Raw genomic sequence first — 14,301 nt, 5'->3', positions numbered from 1 at the left:
TGCCAGCAAGTAAGTAGGTGCCCTAATGTTGCTGACAATCGGGCGCATAGGTACCCTCTCTTTGTGGACCTTAGGGAGTCCATAAAGTCTTGGTAGTACAGGTCCTTGAGGTGACAATTTCTTGGCGTCCCTCTCTGGTAGATCCGCGTCTTTGGATAGAGCCTTGGTCTTGTTCTCCACCTTCTTCGTGGAGTCAGCGTTGATCTTCCTATAGGTGTCGTCATCTAGCAGGAGCTGCATCTTCTCAATGTAGTCCTTATGGGAAAGAACAACAGTGGCATTGCCTTTGTCAGCAGGTAAGATAACAATCTCAGAGCACTCTTTTAGGTCCCGAATGGCCGTCCTCTCTCTACTGATAATGTTAGTCTTCGTAGGTTTAGTTCTGGTCAGAGCCCGGCAGGTTTCCCGGCGCCCTTCTTCTGCTGCTTCAGGTGGTAATCGCACTGCAACCTGTTCCAATGCACTGATGATGTCCGCAACTGGCGTGAACCTAGGGGTGGGAGCAAAGTTGAGTCCCTTCCCCAGAACCGAAAACACCTCATGAGTCAGCTCCATGTTAGTGAGATTGGTGACCGTCTTGCATCGTGCCTCCAGCGATGGTTTATCCGAGAGACGTGAGAATTTTGAAATCTGACGTCCAGTGGCCTTTTCATGTGCAGAATCGGCTGTCGTCCAGGTAACACCATCCACCCAGTCCCAGGTCCACGAATTAAACTGATTGGCCAGTTTAAGATGAAGTTTAAATACTTCCTGGGAGTTGTATTCAAGGCTGCGCCGAGTAAAGTGCACCCTCTCACGTACCAAGGCAAGGCTGACCCATCTCTTAATTCTCTTGGCTGCTGCAGAATCGATGTGATGCGTGACCTTGGCAAAGTTCGGCACAATCTGCTCGGTACATCTCTTCAGGAATGCAAGAGCACTCAGCAAACGGCATCTTCGGTGGCGCAGCTTGCCGAGTACCTTCATGCTGCGATACGTCCCATAAAGGTATATGATGTGATTCTTCATTTTCTCCCGGCGTATTTGTTGCTCGAACAGTCCACGGGTATACTGCTGGTTCATAGAGTCCAACAGGCACAATATTTCTGCAATCAGACATGTTACCATCGTCAGGTGCGCTGACGAACTGAGCTCCTGAGCGCGGGCGGCCGATTTAAATCTCCTCCCCCAGCGGGCCGCTCTCTCCGCCGTCCACGCCCGCGCGCCGGTCGCGAAGACGCGGGCGTCGGAATCTGTCGTAGCGTCGATGTGCTTGCTGCGTCTGCCCTGGTCGCCAGTTCGTACTTCTTGGTGAGAGTCTTCTCAATTACATTCAATGCCGGGTCCCAAGCCTTGCTGAGATTGTAGCCACAACTTCGGTTGATAAGATCTTCCCTGGGGCGAATTGCGATAGCCTCCCTTATAACGCTGTCCTAATATTTAGAGGTCGGAGCTAGGGCCTTGTTACGCTCATAATCCATCTCGTGTTTCTCGGACAAACAGTGCTCTGCTACCGCCGACTTATTTGGATATTTTAGTTGAGTGTGCCTTTGATGTTCTCGGCAATGATCTTCAATAGTACGTACTGTCTGTCCGATATAAGTCTTTCCACACTCACAGGGAATTTGGTATATGCCGGCCTTCCTCAAACCGAGGTCATCTTTCACACTTCCTTTTGTGGCGGCGTTCGTAGCGACAAGCAATTCGCTGTAGAAACGGCTTACGAAGTCACCGCCACACTTTTAGTAGCGGGCCGACCGGTCGGCTGGAACAGTGAACAGAAAGAGGAAAACCTAAACACACTGATTAAATAAAAGTCGGTACTTATCTTTATTAACGAAGATACAGCAACACAGTAGTGAACTCCGTGTCTACAGAAATCCGTCTAGTTCGAGTCGGAGCGGCTAGGTCAGCGTCGGCTGACGACAAACAACAACTCTGCTGCGATGAACACACAACTGACCAACAAGCACACAATTCGGTGGCGAGTATACAACTGAGCGGCGAATACAGCACTGTCCTAGCGCTCGCGACTCCAGCGCTTAAGAAGCCAGAAGCCAGCGGTGGCGCGCGCAGACTTGCGGCGATTTCCTGTCTTGCTGGCGCTGCTTATGCGGACGGCGTCCGGACTTTGACGCTGCCAACCTTTTGGCAGCGGGCTCGGGTGGCATTACTGGCAAGGATATAACACTTCCCAGTAATGCCTGTGTTTTATTGGGCGGGCAAAAGACGGTTTTAATTCGGTGTTTCTTTAATATACGGCCGATTTTTCTGCTTATTGGGCAGAAATTTGACGAGAAGACCAGTGAACTCTTTAGGCATGTCTTGACCTCAACGTATTTTCTGTTTAATGGGGAATACTATAAGCAAACGGAGGGAGTCGCAATGGGCAGCCCACTCTCGCCGGTGGTCGCGAAATTGTACATGGAGTACTTCAAGGAGGAAGCCTCGGCGTCATCCAATTGGAAACCTACTTGTTTCTTCCGTTATGTCGACGACACGTTCGTCATCTGGCCCCATGGTAGGGACAAGCTCCTGGATTTCCTTACACACCTAAACTCCATACATCCAAACATCGAATTCACTATGGAGACCGAAGCGGAAGGAAGATCACCATTCCTGGACGCCATGGTCAAGAGAAGAGCTGATGGTACCCTGAGCCACGGTGCGTACAGGAAGAAAACGCACACTGACCTGTACCTGCATGCAGACAGCTGCCACCACTCTTCTCAGAGGAATGGAGTACTAATAACACTAGTACACAGGGCGCGCAGCATCTCAGATGCAGAGAATCTGCCCCAGGAATTGGAACACCTCAAGACCGTGTTCCGAAATTGCTGTTGCAATTCTGGAGACTGTAGTACTGCTTCTTGGTGATGCTGTGGTTTTCGTGCTGCAGTGGTTGGTGGTACCTTGAGGAAAATGTATGCAGGCTTCACGTGCTTTATTGACATGGTTGTAGAGTTGTTGTTTACACCAATGTCCAGTATCTGTGTACCTCTTCTTAAGAGGTGATGTAGCCAGTGTAAGGGGGTTGTAATGGTGGCTTGACATTGTCCATCCATTGCATTACGTGTCTAGATCATGATGCATGTAAGTGGTAAGTGAATCATGCCTGGTGGCCCTGGGTGGTCGTATCTGGGTGATGTGGTCATATTACTGCTGGAGAAAATCCGGCTATTCTCACATTATTGCCTGTAGAGAACTGGTGTTGACAAATTCTCCAGGAAGAGGCAATATTCCATCATAGACTAGTTTTACAGCCAAGAAACCAATGTCTAGTTTGTAAGTGATTTGTAATCCCAGAAGAACCATAGGAAGTGCACTTCTCCAGGCAGTTCCATGGTTAGTGAGTGCCACCTTCAAGGAACAAAGTCAATGCTCAATCATGCTGTGGGTGGTGGAAAGGCTGAATCTTGCTAGCCATGATGAGGCTAAAGTTAATTTGGTGATGCTGTCCACCAGCACAGCTTCTAATCAGTGCATGAAGCAATTTATGATTGTGAGCAAATATTGCTGACCATCTGATGGAGGAAGTAGGCCTACAATGTCTAGGTGAATATGTGCCAAATGTAAGGCTGTGTCTGATAAATCACCAACTGGCACATGCACATGATGGATCTCCTTACAACTCTAACATGGGAGACAAGTTCATGTCTATTCCTGGCAGTCCTTCTCCAACCCAAGTCACACAAAGTATTGTGAAACTAGATGAAAAGTTGGATGTGATCCAGGGAGGCATAGATTGTGAACATTGTTGGAAACTTGTCACTAAAACATTGTTGGTAGGAATGGGCATGGTCTTCCCTATGAAACATCACAATATAATTGGCAATCATTGCCAGGAATGTTTATGAGTTTTAACTTCAACCCTGAAGTGGTGTCACTGATAAAAATTTTGAGCTCTTGGTATTCCTGCTGGGCCTTGGCTAGTTCCAAAAAATCTGTAGTTTTCTCCACACTGTTGAAATGCAAAAGACTGTCAATACCAGACTGTCAATGCCAGAAATGTGTTTCACTTTCATACTAAATTGGCTTATGAGCTCAAGATGGCTGTACTGCCGAGGAGAGCAGTTGTTACTGTTTCACTTGAAAGTGTAGGTTAATGGTTTGTGATCTGTGTAGATCATAAACTCTCTTGCCTCAATCTGTGGCTGGAAGTATTTTGTCACCTTGTACACAGCCAGGAACACATTATCACATATGCACCAATTCTGCTGTTTTGGTGACAATTTTCATGAGAAGGCAGTGAGTGGTTGCCATGATTCATGTGATAATTGCTGCAATGTGTAATCTTCCCCCTCCTTCCCAGTTGCAGCTACTGGCCACAATAAACAAATTCTGTTCTGAAGATCTGAGAGGAGTAGGATTACAATAAACTTTTTAGTTTACTTACCTTTTCTTGTAGAGTTGGCTCCAGTTCTTGTTTAGGTCCTCATGGTTTAATTTGTTGTTGTTTATGTTAATTTATTTTATCATATTTTAGTACATTACACAATCTTTTGGATTTTCACATTAATATAGCCAAAATTACATTGTTTACCCAATATACAAAAATATGTCTGATCACATCCGAGACATGGTTACTACTACTTCACTCTGTAGTAATAACAATATTCCAAAGAGTTTACAGTTTTTCTTTACAAATGAATTTCTATTAGTTTCGATTATTATTTCATAAATGAATCCATAATTGAACATAATAAACGGAACTAGATTGTGTAATCAATAATAGAAATTTTAAGTGCACCAAATAATTCGTAATTTCAAATGTTTCTAAAAAAAATAATTTTAACTGTACATTCAGAACTAGTATTTATTGATTATAACATCCAAAATAATAATTCCTATTCATAAATTTTATCTTGAAATATAACATATTGCTTATAAAATTGGTATATGAATTTTTTCAGAAAAACAACTGAGATAATATTGGCTTGGTCATGGTTGGATAGCTTAAACGGTAGAGCACTTGCCCACGAAATCAAAGCTCTAGAGTTAGAGTGTTGATCTGGCACATAGTTTTAATCTGCCAGGAAGTTTCATACCACACCATAATTTTCCAAAGGTCTGAATACCTATTTAACATGCTGGTGATGATGGTCCTCAGTTATCAAGAACATGAGTACATCATCAAGATAGCTGAAACAGACTGGTAGGCCTTTCAGGATGGAGTCAATAATCCTGTACCACGTTTGAGCCACATTACATAAGTCAAAAGTCACGAATTTGCTCTAAAACGTCCAAATGGAGTAACAATTGCTGTCTTCAGAATGTCTTCCTCCACCACAATAATTTGCATACATGCATCAGTGCATTTCAAAACAATGAATATCATAACTCAATGAAATTCATAATTTTAATTGCACAACAATGACAGCACGGGATAGCAACTGGGCATTGTTCTGGAGTGTGTCAACTTGTGCTTTCACAATGGCCATGTGATCAGGTGCCAAGCAACTAGGCCTGCGAGGCACCAGTGAACTGTCAGTAGTCTTTATATGGTGTACAGTATTGCATGGCATTTGTGTTGGTACACCAAGAGGTCTAGTCAACACAGAAAATTGACTGAACAGGAGGTTGTACTTCATGTCACACACCTGGATCAGTCTAGTACTGTGCACAATTGTATCTTAGTGGAATTCTGCAGCCGTCAGCCTGGTAACACCTTTTGACTAGCTGAGCATTGGACACATCTGGTTTGAGGTATTAATGTGCCAAGGGATCAGTCCCTATGATGGCTTCCACAATGCCCACAATGGTGAATTCCCAGGTGAACAGTCAACTTAGTCACAAATTCGGTTCTATCCCCTGAAGTCCTTATGTGGAGATCAATGAGTTATTAGCAGTGGACAAACAGAATTCAGTAGATGGTTTGCAGCAGTGTACTAAAGTGTGAGGTAAGACACTAAAGTCCAAACCAGTGTCTATTTAGATGCTTCTGGCTGGAGCTTGTTTCACTGATGAACAGGCATCGTGATTCATAGGGCAGCTGTCTGTGCCTACAACCGACCGCTGCTGGCATTTGGGAATGAGTAGGATGGTGTAAATTTACAAGCCCGCTTGCTGAACTTAGAATGGTATCAGCAAGTGGGCTGATCTGTGTTGGATGACGCAGCATTGGACACTGAACAGATCTTCTACAGTAACAGTCATATCCTGTGATGTAATTGTTCCAATCTGTGTACATAACATCTCTACCTTTGATGTCAAAGGAGTCAAAATCAGCACACACAACTGTGACAGCCACTACTGTACCAACACCTGGCACTGTCGCTGCAGGTGCAATGGCCTCTTGGATGCGGCCTGCAAGTTCTGCCACATCGTCCGACATCTTGGTCTGTGATGCCACAATTTCTTTGACCTGCAGTGGTAGTCAACTGCTCCAGAGGGTGCATAGCAGCTTGTCCGGCCTAGTAACTGTATCCACCTTGCTATGTAAATGAGACAAATACTGCGACAGCTTGTGATAACATCTATCTTCCTGAGTCAGTATCTGCCTTATGCAATCCGATTGTGATGCAGCAACCCTACAGATTAATTCTGATTTAAGTTTCTCATATGAGTTTTCCTGTGGTGACACAGTAATGATCTCTTGAATATCTGTGGCGAATTGGTGGTCATGCTGGCTTATGATGAGTGTGAATTTCATCAAATCAACTGCAATTCCTGTGTAGCAAAAGCTTGCTTCCATTTTTTCAAATCACAGCACCATATTTAGGGCCAAAAAGGAGGCAAATGGACTGCTAATGTGGATATTGCTGGCTCTTCGACATCTTGCCAAGCAATAAATCCCCAGAGCTTTAGCTTCCTACAGCCCCAATTCTTTGACTCAGATTGCATCAGGTGACCACTTGTTGGGTTCAACATAATTTGGGACAACCAGACTTGGAAATAACATATTCAGTTTGAGACTAGAAATTCAGCTGGATTAAAATTCTTTATTGGCTAATAACTGGGTCTATTTACTAGCTCATGAAACAGATTGTTACTGGAGACAAGCAGAAGATCAGAAACACGTAATTGATAGCAAAATCATTCTGGAACATGAGAATATTTTATGAACAGCAGGATACTCATTACTACTGTAACCAGAAGTGACAGTATGTACAGGGCAACTAAACATTGAACACACAAAAGCATTTCAAAATTCACACATCAAGGGATAAATAGGTAGAAATCATAAGAACATACATTGAGGTCAAAAAAGTCATGGGATACCTTCTGATATCGTGTTGGACCTCCCTTTGCTCAGCATAGTGCAGCGGTTTGATGTGGTATGGTCTTAACAAGTCATTGGAAGCCCTGTGCAGAAATATCAAGAGATGCTGCCTCTATAGTTGTCCATAATTGTGGAAGTGTTGCCAGTGCAGGATTTTGTGCATGAACTGACCTCTCCATTATGTCATATAAATGTTCAATGGGATTCACGTCAAGTGAACTGTCCAGATTGATCTTCAAACCAATTATGAGACTGTGGCCCAGTGAAATGGCACATAGTCATCTTTAATAATCCCATCATTGTTTTGGAACATCAAATCAATAAGTGGCTGTAAATGGTCTTCAAGTTACTGAACATACCATTTCCAGTCAACAATCAGTTCAGTTGTATCAGAGCACCCAGTCTATTATATGTAAACACAACCCACTTCATTATGTAGCAACCACCATCTTGTGCAGTGCCTTTCTGACACCTGTGTCCATGGTTTCATGGGGGTCTGTGCCACATTTGAACACTACCGTCAGCTCTTACCAACTGAAACTGGGACTCATCTGACCAGGCCTTGGTTTTTCAGTCTTCTAGGATCCAACCAATACGGTTATGAGGCCAAGAGAGGTGCTGCAGGAGATGTCGTGCTGTTAGCAAAGGCTCTTGGGTCAGTCATCTGCTATCATAGTCTGCAAAAGTCAAATTTTGCTGCACTGTCCTAATGGTTACATTCATTGTATGTCCCACATCGATTTCTGTGGTTTTTTCATGCAGTTTTTCATGGCTGATAGCACTGACAACTCCATGTAAATGCTGCTAGTCTTGGTTATTAAGTGAAGGCCATTGAACACTGCATTGTCCAAGGTGAGAGGTAATGCTTGAAATTTGGTATTCCCAGCACATTCTAATGCTGTGGGTCATATAATATTGAATTCCCTAATGATTTCCAAAACTGAATGTCCCATGCAACTAGTTCCAAATACTGTCCCATGTTCCAGATCTGTTAATTCCTATCATGTGGCCACAATCATTTCAGAAACCTTTCCACATGAATCATCTGAGTATAAATGACAGCTATGCCAATACACTGCCCTTTTGTACCTTGTGTATGTGATACCAACACCGTCTGTATTTTGCGCATATCGATATTCTATGACTTTTATCAACTCAATGTACACAAAACACAGCACTGCTGGTGTCCGATGTGGAAAGTGTTTGACTGCTGCTATACAATTGTAGCTGTATGTATGTGACACTAAATCATTGAATACACATAACGTCACTGGTTGGCCGAATCTTGACTGATGCCACAACATGGACAAAAATGTATATTACGATTACATAGCAATGATATTCTTATTTACTAGCAAATTACGTTTTCCCTCCTTATAGCTGTTTTTCAGGTTAGTTTGAAGGTATTCTTCCACTGAATAATATGCTATATTTTTAAACCATACCTCTAATACTACCTCAAACTTATGTAGAGTGAGGATTTTTGCTGAATGTGGCAGTTTATTACACATCTTATGCTTTAGGTATTTGTGGATATTATGTATCCATGACAGTCTGGAATATAATATGTCTAGTACTCAATTATTTCAGATACTGTGTATAAGTTCATTCATTCTTGGAGTAAATTTCTCTCTATTTTCTGCGGAACATATTAAGCAGTTATACATATAAATACTTGGCAGTGTCATTATAATGATTTGACTGTAGTGTTTCTCATAGGACTGTTTAGTATCCAATCGTTGAATACATCTGATTGCTTTTATTCTTGCCATCTGAAAAGGCAGTTTCTGCCTAGTGAATTTCCCCATAACAATATCCCATACTGCATCTGTGCCTGAAAGAATACCAGGTGTACCGGTATGAAATGAGCGTTAAGATACAAATGTGTCGATAGGGAACATTTGTTGTGAATGAGCCTTAATTTTTTTTGTTTGGTTGGTATGACATCTGTCAAAGATATTTAGTATACAACAAGTCATGGAACAAACATCATCATATGTTTTCGTCGTGTTAACAATGTCAAATTTTTTACCAGAAAGTGATGATTTGTGGAAAGCATTAATTTTTTGTTTTCATTAAAAAAACTGCTGCAGAGTCGAATCAAATGCTTGTCAAGGCATATGGTGAACATGCTCTATCAGAAGCAACATGCAAAAGATGGTTTCAACGGTTCCGAAATAATGATTTTGATGTAAGAAATGAAGAACGTGGAAGACCACCAAAAAAGTTCGAAGAAGCCGAATTGCAAGCAATGTTGGATGACGATAATGCTTTGAGTTAGAAGTAAATGTCAGCAATGCTAAATGTTGCACAACAAACAATTTCTGACCGTTTGAAAGCTATGGGAAAGATCCAAAAGTCTGGAAAATAGGTGCCACATGAGTTTAATGAAAGTCAGATGGAAAACCGAAAAACCATTTGTCAAATTTTGCTTCAAAGGCATGAAGGAAAATCAATTTTGCATCGAATTGCTACTGGCGATGAAAAATGGATTTATTTTAAGAATCCTAAGCAGGAAAAATCGTGGGTTAATCCGGGACAACCATCTACATCGACTGCAAAACCAGACCGACTCGGCAAGAAGTCAATGCTCTGTGTTCGGTGGGATCAGAAAGGTGTGGTGTATCATGACCATCTAAAACCTGGTGAAACTATGAATACTAATCGCTACAGACAACAAATGATGAATTTGAACTATGCATTGATCGAAAAAAGACCAGAATGGGCCAGAAGACATGGCAAAGTAATTTTTTTAGACGACAGTGCACCTGCACACAAAGCAAAACTGGTTCAGGATATAATCAAAACACTTGGCTGGGAGCTGCTACCCCGCCAGCCGTATTCACCAGACTTGGCCCCTTCCGACTACCATTGGCTGAAGAACACTTCGATTCCTACGAAGAAGTCGAAAATTGGGTGTCTGTCTGGTTTGCTTTATAAGACGAACATTTCTATTGGCGTGGTGTCCACAAATTGCCAGAAGGGTGCTCACAATGTATAGAAAGTGATGGTCAGTACTTTGAATAAAACGTTTTTACTTTTCAATTGAAAATTAGTGTTTCATTTTCACAAAAAAACGCTCATTTCATACTGGTACACCTGGTACATGATAGCAAAAAAAGCCAGTAAGTTTTTGTTCATAGAATACACTAGTTTACATGGTACAAAAATTACACATGCATGGTTACTGGTCAGATATATTATATACTCATCCCAAGAGAATCTCTGGTCTGTTATGAGGCTCAACAGTTTGACACTTTGATTCTCTTCTTTTTGTGCCTTTAGATTAAAACATATTTCCTCTGCCTTTGTTTTATTTATACATAGCTAGTTACCTTTACACTAATGACTACTTTTTTCAAATAATTTCTTATTTTTGTCTGTAACTATTTATGTTCTCTCACCACACGAAATCATAGTCATGTGATCTATCTCTCTCTCTCTATTTTAAAAAACAAAGATGCTGTGACTTACCAAACGAGAAAGCACTGGTAGATAGACACAATTAAAAACACACAATAACACACACAAATATCAAGCTTTTTCAACCCACAGTTGCTTCATCAGGAAAGAGGGAAGAAGAGGGAAAGACGTAAGGATGTGAGTTTTAAAGGAGAGGGTAAGGAGTCATTCCAATTCCGGGAGCAGAAAGACTTACCTTAGGGGGAAAAAGGGACAGGTATACACTCGCATACACACACATATCCATCTGCATGTATATATAGTAAGAGGGATTGCTAATGACTGGTTTTGACAATACCTAGCAGATAGGGTACAAAGGGTAGAGATAACACATACTTAGAATAGATATAAACATATAGTAAAACACTTATTAGAACAAAAATTCGTTAATATAGGGGTTCTACACTGTAGCACATTAGAACCAACTCTATTTCTGATATGTAATAATGACTTTCCCAGAAGTGTTACTCATGGTGAAAAATTCTCTTCATTGATGACAGCAATATTAAAGTGTAAATGTAAATGTGATTTATTACGGTAGTCTCATTACATACATTGTACAGATCATATTATCTGCTGTATAGGAGATACATCAAATTTAGAACAATATAATGTATAGTGATTTACAGGAATTCTTTTTACACTATTTTAAGAATAATGCCAATATAATACAACACTACAATATTTACTATAAACACTTTACATATTTCCTTTGTTGTACACAGAAAACTCGCCAATATTAGCTATAGATTTTATGGTTCAAAGTGTCAGACTTTCTTCCATGAATTCTTCAATGGTGTAGTAACATTTCTCTATTAAAATATTGTGGAGTAAACCTTTCAGCGAACCAAGGTCCACTGTTAATATGTTTCTTCCTTTTAATTTATTATATATATTTTTAGCCCCATGTACAGTGGTGTCTGAGAACAAAGCTTGTGAAGGAAATTTGAAGTTTTCCTTGTGACGAGTACCATAGCTATGCTTAAAACAGAACTTTTCAAGATTATGTTGATTATTATATACAAAAGTAAAAATTTCAAAAATGTACAATGAAGTAATTGTTAGTATTTTTAATTTCTTGGACAATGGGCGCCCTAACTCATTTTTGTTGGCAGCACACATCGTTCTAATGATTTTCTTCTAAAGAATTAGTAGCCTAGTACTGCTTCTAGAGTTTCTTCAGAAAATTATACCATACCGAATAACAGATTCAAAATATCTGTGATAGGCTGTCTTTCTTGTGTCCATATGAGTGGCACCAGATAAAATTGGCATTGCAAAAGCTAGAGAATTTAATTTATTTGCCAGGAAGTCTATATGTGTCTTCCAGTTTAAACTTTTATCAAAGTTTATGCCAAACAATTCCACATGGCTCATTTCTGTCATTGGTTGATTATTATGGGCTATTTTTACAGGAGATATTGCTGACATTTTAGAGACAAATTGCATTATGTGGGTCTTACTGACATTGCGCTTTAGCCCATTTTTTTAGAACCAGGATTCCAGCTTCCCCACAACACTTTCTGTACTATCTGGAATCTTCTCTGTTGTATCGTTTTCTATCCGGACTGAGGTGTAATCTGTGATCAAGACTGAATGAGCATCGATACTTAATGGTAAATCATTTATATACAACAAGAACAGGCAAGGACCCAGTATTGAACCCTGTGGAACTCCTTGGGAGATTGTTTTCCATTTGGAGTTGCAGTTAACTGAATTTGATGTTAAAATAACTCTTTGTTTCCTTTCTGTCAGATAACAGTTGAACCACTGTAATGCAGTATCTTCGATCCCATAGCTCTTAAGTTTGTTAAGTTCAAATGGCTCTGAGCACTATGGGACTTAACATCTGAGGTCCCTTTGTGAAGTAATAATGAGTTGTTTGCAAGTCAAAGGCTTTTGTTAGATCACAGAATATTCCTGACAATATTGTACCCTGGTCTAGTGAAGTGCTTATTTTTTCTGTAAATTATCTGATGGCATTTGTGGTGCTTTTTCCTGTTTGAAAACCAAACTAATTTGTACAGATAATGTCATTTACAGTATTAATTTTTTCCAGTTGCTTTGCCATGAGTTTTTCAAATATTTTAGAAAAACAGGAAGGAGAGAGATAGGCTGGTAGTTTCCCATACCTTCTGGTGATCCCTATTTAAATAATGGCTTAATCTTCGAATATTTTAGGACATCTGGGAAAGACCCATGTTCAAAGAACTGGTTTACAATAATAGCCAATGGGTATAAAATAATATGGCATACTGTCTTGATTACCATGGAAGGTATTCCATCCCGTCCAACTGAATTTTTATTCTTTTTAATGATAATATTGTGTCTTACACATCTTTCAGAGTGATTTTTCTGAGTTTTTTAAAACAAATGTATGTCATCTCTATGCCTGAATATCATATTGTTCTGATGGGCTGTCATGTCTACATCAGATTTTGCTATATTGACAAAGAAGTCATCGAAGCAGTTTGACATTTGAACATGATTTACAACATTATCACACTGAAACCTAATTTGAGAATTTCTTGACTTTTAACATTGATTCCCAACTCTTATTTCACAAGAGGCCAGACTGCCTTCGTTTTATTTCTTTGTTTGTTTATGAATATACTGTTTGCCAGTTTTTTTGCTGCCAGTATCAGTTTTTTTAATATAGTCTTATAGCACTTAAAATAAGTTCAAAATTAGGGTTTCTATTTACTTTGAGATCATTGTGCAGCTGTCTTTTTCTGGCATTTTTATACCTGGTGTAACTCAGTTTCATTTATTTCAGACTCTCTTTTGATAAGGTTTTGGGGGAATGTTTCATTGAATACACCCACAAAACTATTTATAAATTTATCTAAATTTTTGTTGCTTGAATCACAGTGGTCTAAAGGCCAGCTTATATCACTTAGCTTATCACAAAACAACTGTAAATTTTCTTTGCTAACATTCCTTATTATATAAGATTCCGATTTTAGTTTCTCTGTTTAGGGGAGCTCTAAAAACAAGGTTGAGTGATCAGATATCCCTAGATACAGGAAAAACTTCCATGTATCATCAAACTGATAATTTGTAATAATATTATCTATGCAGGTTGCTGAGTGGAAGTTTCCTCTAGTGCACATAGTAAAGTTTAACTTGAAACCAGATTTTTGGATTAAATTGCAAAATTTTTAAGTGTCACTGGTTTCAATTACTGTATTTAGGCCTAAGCTGACATCTCCTGCAATCACAATCTTTTTCTTGCTTTATTTTTAAGTTTATCTAAGAGATATTGAAATTTTTCTATTAACAATTTAGTAGCAGAACTCCCAGGAACTATGTAAATTGATGTTATCACTGTATTTAAATCACATAGTTCTATGCAACAGCTTTCAAAAATACATTTTTCATTCAGATAACTAAAATCTTCTTTTACTTTAAAATTTAAGGAGACATGCAGTAAGATACTGAAGGCGCCACGAGATATGCTTTTACTACAAAAGCTGCTGCCAAGTTTGAAATTATGAATTTTATTTAGAATATCTACGCATTCTGTTTGAGCCAGTTTTCATTTAAGCAGACTACCTTTATGTTTGCTAGTTCAGTAAGTATAACTTGCAGTTCATTAATTTTAGAGTATACTAAATTTGTCGTTTTTCTGCTAAACC

The sequence above is a fragment of the Schistocerca serialis genome, chromosome 2 (assembly GCF_023864345.2).
Source record: "Schistocerca serialis cubense isolate TAMUIC-IGC-003099 chromosome 2, iqSchSeri2.2, whole genome shotgun sequence".
Classification (NCBI taxonomy): domain Eukaryota; kingdom Metazoa; phylum Arthropoda; class Insecta; order Orthoptera; family Acrididae; genus Schistocerca; species Schistocerca serialis.
The sequence above is the reverse complement of the archived record's forward strand: the minus strand, read 5'-3'. Positions refer to the sequence as shown.